Here is a 5,388-nt window from a genome sequence, read left to right as displayed (position 1 = left end):
ACATCCCCACAGCATGATGCTGCCACCAACATGCTTCACCATAGGGATGGTGCCAGGTTTCCTTCAGACGTGTTGCTTGGCATTCAGGCCAAAGAGTTCAATCTTGGTTTCATCAGACCAGATAATCTTGTTTTCTCATGGTGCCTTTTGGCAAAATCCAAGCGGGCTGTCATGTGGCTTTTACTGAGAAGTGGCTACCGTCTTACCACAAAGGCCTGATTGGTGGAGTGGTGCAGAGATTGTTGTTCTTCTGGAATGTTCTCCCATATCCTCAGAGGAACTCTGGAGCTCTGTCAAAGTGACCATCGGGTTCTTGGTCACCTCCCTGCACAAGGCCCTTCTCCCCCGATTGTTCAGTTTTGCTGGGCAGCATGCTCTAGGAAGAGTCTTAGTGGTTCCAAACGTCTTCCATTTAAGAATGATGGAGGCCACTGTGTTTTTGGCGACTTTCAATGCTGCAGACATCTTTTGGTACGCTTTCCCAGATCTGTGCCTCGACACAATTCTGTTTCGGAGCTCTACGGACAATTCCTTCGACCTCATGGCTTGGTTTTTGCTTTGGAGGCGAAAGAAACGCACACCTGTTTGGGCGAGATGCTGGCTAGCGGAGTAGAACAAAAGGAGAGCCACACACTCTAGGAGCTCAGATGCAATAATTTAATAACCTAATAACCAATGTTTTTGCTCTGACATGCACTGTCAACAGTGGGACCTTATATAGACAGATGTGTGTGCCTTTCCAAATCATGTCCAATCAATTGCATTTACCACAGGTGGACTCCAATGAAGTTGTAGAAACATCTCAAGGATGATCAATGAAAACAGGATGCACCTGAGCTCAATTTCGAGTATCATAGCAAAGGGTCTGAATACTTCTGTAAAACATTTTTTTTTTTTATAAATTTGCAAAAATGTCCAACAACCTATTTTACTTTTTTCATTGTGAGGTATTGTGTGTAGATTGATGAGGAAAAACATATTTAATTCATTTAAAAAAAAAGGCTGTAACGTAACAAAATTTGGAAAAAGTCAAGGGGTCTGAATACTTTCCGAAAGCACTATAGTATATTCCTTGCAACTCCATCAAAGGTGATTTGTGCACTTGGTACAGTATCAGCTAAAAACAGGTTCCTACTTCATCCTTAATGGCCAGTAACTGAAGACAGGACAGAATAACATAAAACTCAAATGTTTATTGATGATGGGTAAATAATGAAATGTATATATTGCATAAATGCAATTTCAATCAATGAGATTCCTTTAATTACAGTCTAACCTTCACCATCCTTTAAATCACTCAGAGCTGATTGGTTAAGCCTTTGATGGAATAGACAGATTGCCTAATGGTACATATTTTTTGTTAACCATCTACACACAATACCCCATAATGACAAAGTGAAAAAATACTTTTAGAATTTTTTGCACATTTATTGAAAATGAAATACAGAAGTATCTAATTTACATAAGTATTCACACCACTGAGTCAATACCTATTAGAATAACCTTTGCCAGTGATTACAGCTGTCTTTCTGGATAAGTCTCTTAGAGCTTTGCACACATGGATTGTACAATGTTTGCACATTATTCTTTCTAAAATTCTTCAAGCTCTGTCAAGTCGGTTGCTGATCATTGCTAGACAGCCATTTTCAAGTCTTGCAATATACACTGCTCAAAAAAATAAAGGGAACACTTAAACAACACAATGTAACTCCAAGTCAATCACACTTCTGTGAAATCAAACTGTCCACTTAGGAAGCAACACTGATTGACAATAAATTTCACATGCTGTTGTGCAAATGGAATAGACAACAGGTGGAAATTATAGGCAATTAGCAAGACACCCCCAATAAAGGAGTGGTTCTGCAGGTGGTAAGCACAGACCACTTCTCAGTTCCTATGCTTCCTGGCTGATGTTTTGGTCATTTTTGAATGCTGGCGGTGCTTTCACTCCAGTGGTAGCATGAGACGGAGTCTACAACCCACACAAGTGGCTCAGGTAGTGCAGCTCATCCAGGATGGCACATCAATGCGAGCTGTGGCAAGAAGGTTTGCTGTATCTGTCAGCGTAGTGTCCAGAGCATGGAGGCGCTACCAGGAGACAGGCCAGTACATCAGGAGATGTGGAGGACGCCGTAGGAGGGCAACAACCCAGCAGCAGGACCGCTACCTCCGCCTTTGTGCAAGGAGGAGCAGGAGAAGCACTGCCAGAGCCCTACAAAATGACCTCCAGCAGGCCACAAATGTGCATGTGTCTGCTCAAACGGTCAGAAACAGACTCCATGAGGGTGGTATGAGGGCCCGACGTCCACAGGTGGGGGTTGTGCTTACAGCCTAACACCGTGCAGGACGTTTGGCATTTGCCAGAGAACACCAAGATTGGCAAATTCGCCACTGGCGCCCTGTGCTCTTCACAGATAAAAGCAGGTTCACACTGAGCACGTGACAGACATGACAGAGTCTGGAGACGCCGTGGAAAACATTCTGCTGCCTGCAACATCCTCCAGCATGACCGGTTTGGCGGTGGGTCAGTCATGGTGTGGGGTGGCATTTCTTTGGGGGGGCCGCACAGCCCTCCATGTGCTCGCCAGAGGTAGCCTGACTGCCATTAGGTACCGAGATGAGATCCTCAGACCCCTTGTGAGACCATATGCTGGTGCGGTTGGCCCTGGGTTCCTCCTAATGCAAGACAATGCTAGACCTCATGTGGCTGGAGTGTGTCAGCAGTTCCTGCAAGAGGAAGGCATTGATGCTATGGACTGGCCCGCCCTTTCCCCAGACCTGAATCCAATTGAGCACATCTGGGACATCATGTCTCACTCCGTCCACCAACGCCACGTTGCACCACAGACTGTCCAGGAGTTGGCGGATGCTTTAGTCCAGGTCTGGGAGGAGATCCCTCAGGAGACCATCCGCCACCTCATCAGGAGCATGCCCAGGCGTTGTAGGGAGGTCATACAGGCACGTGGAGGCCACACACACTACTGAGCCTCATTTTGACTTGTTTTAAGGACATTACATCAAAGTTGGATCAGCCTGTAGTGTGGTTTTCCACTTTAATTTTGAGTGTGACTCCAAATCCAGACCTCCATGGGTTGATAAATTGGATTTTCATTGATTATTTTTGTGTGATTTTGTTGTCAGCACATTCAACTATGTAAAGAAAAAAGTATTTAATAAGATTATTTCTTTCATTCAGATCTAGGATGTGTTGTTTAAGTGTTCCCTTTATTTTTTTGAGCAGTATATTTTTAAGCCGATTTAAGTCAAAACTGTAACTAGGCCAAGAACATTCAATGTCGTCTTGATAAGCAACTCCAGTGTATATTTAGCCTTGTGTTTTAGGTTATTGTCCTGCTGAAAGGTGAATTTGGCTCCTAGTGTCTGTTGGAAAGCAGACTGAAACAGGTTTTCCTCTAGGATTTTGCCTGTGTTTAGCTCTATTCCGTTTCATTTTATCCTAAAAAAAAATCCTAGTCATGGCCGATGTCAAGCATACCCATAACATGATGCAGCCACCACCATGCTTGAACATATGAAGAGTGGTACTCAGTGATGTGTTGTGTTGGATATGTCCCCAAATGTAGAAAAAGGCCAGACCTTCAGATTTAGTATTTCTCTATGCAGCTCTTGTTTGTCTCTTTAGTTAGAATGTCCGACATCTCATCAATCAATCACCCCTAACTTTCTATCCAATCAGAGACATTCTCTTTAGCCTGTATTTGCAAGACCCGCATCCAGCCTGTGAGTTTTGGTGTAGACAGGGAATGGACAGTTGTGATTATCCACAGAAGTAATAAGAAGACATGTTTCAGCATGTTTAACTGTATTTGTGCGTTCATCTAAAACTAAGTAAGAATATGTCATGTTTATCATACTGTATGTATGCTGTCAGGGGGGTGGGGATAAAGTAAACGGTTTATTATAAAGTTGTAATTTGTAATTGATTATGCATCCTCATTGCTAGCAATTGACGTTACGTTAGCTACTTAGCCAGGCGAACTATTTTCAATGCGTCATGCACACAGTGCGTTGCAGTTATGTTTATGCTTGAGATATACGATTTAGGTCCCTTTATTATCATGGTCATAATATGCAGAGTTTGTTTACATTGTACAGCCTGCTGGTAACTGCAGCAGCTTATTAAAGATAGCAGGTTTAAGTTATGTTAGTGTGCGCTTTCGCTCTGTCCCACCATTTTCATGGTCAGTGCGCAGTTGTTGCGCTTTCCTGGTGTTACGTGTCCTTTCGGACCACTTTATAGTTTACCGTCTACGTTAGCATACTAGGGCTGTATTGTGTAGCGGTATTGTGTAGCGGTGTATAGACTGCAGCTGTATTCTGCGGCTGGTATTCATGTTCTCCTATACTGCGTTGTCTTTTAGATGTAATAGGAGCCTATTACATTACATTTAGTCATTTAACATTTAAGTCATTTAGCAGACGCTCTTATCCAGAGCGACTTACAAATTGGTGCATTCACCTTATAATATCCAGTGGAACAACCACTTTACAATAGTGCATCTAAATCTTTTAGGGGGGGGTTAGAAGGATTACTTTATCCTATCCCAGGTATTCCTTGAAGAGGTGGGGTTTCAGGTGTCTCTGGAAGGTGGTGATTGACTCCGCTGTCCTGGCGTCGTGAGGGAGCTTGTTCCACCATTGGCGTGCCAGAGCAGCGAACAGTTTTGACTGGGCTGAGCGGGAACTGTGCTTCCTCAGAGGTAGGGAGGCGAGCAGGCCAGAGGTAACTCTTATCCAGAGCGACTTACAGTAGTGAGTGCATACATTTCATACATTTTTTTTTTCTCTGTACTGGTCCCCCGTGGGAATCGAACCCACAACCCTGGCGTTGCAAACACCATGCTCTACCAACTGAGCCACACGGGACCACATATCATTTTAAGTCACCATTGTATTCACATCTGTGTCTTGTTTCATTCGGTTGCATTGCTTACGTAGTAATAAGCTCATCTGGTTAAGCCTTTATACTATATGCATCTTATAGTAATAATCACATATTATTGTGTCCTATAATGTTCCTTTTCTATTCCTTGTAGAACCACATCCTACAGTTGTTACTTAAAGAAGCCTAAAGAGTACCAGTGTGTGGTTCATGGTGGTGAGGTAACAAGCCAATTAAGAATGGCATCCATACTGCTCTAGCCGGCAGCCATGTAGTGATTCAATATCCAACCCAGCAACCTAGCTTAGCTATCAGAACACCTGTGTAACCCTGCCTTATTTTACAACAAACATAAAGCTGTGTATTCTGGACATTAAGTTTTATTTTTTTACAATTTTTTTGGCAGTTTTACTTTAGCGCCTTATTGCTAACATGATGCATGTTTTGGAATATTTTTACTCTGTACAGGCTTCCTTCTTTTCACT

At 43.1% G+C, this 5,388-nt stretch overlaps 1 non-coding gene across 1 annotated transcript; it reads right to left on the bottom strand.

Annotated features, from left to right (window-relative positions):
* Positions 1–4,813: 4,813 nt before the first annotated feature.
* trnaa-ugc (transfer RNA alanine (anticodon UGC)) lies at positions 4,814–4,889 on the bottom strand. The gene has a single exon. It is a non-coding gene; the product is annotated as a tRNA-Ala (tRNA).
* Between the last annotated feature and the right edge of the window lie 499 nt (positions 4,890–5,388).

This window comes from Salmo salar, chromosome 15 (assembly GCF_965601325.2).
Source record: "Salmo salar chromosome 15, fSalSal1, whole genome shotgun sequence".
NCBI classification, from domain to species: domain Eukaryota; kingdom Metazoa; phylum Chordata; class Actinopteri; order Salmoniformes; family Salmonidae; genus Salmo; species Salmo salar.
The sequence above is the reverse complement of the archived record's forward strand: the minus strand, read 5'-3'. Positions and strand labels throughout refer to the sequence as shown.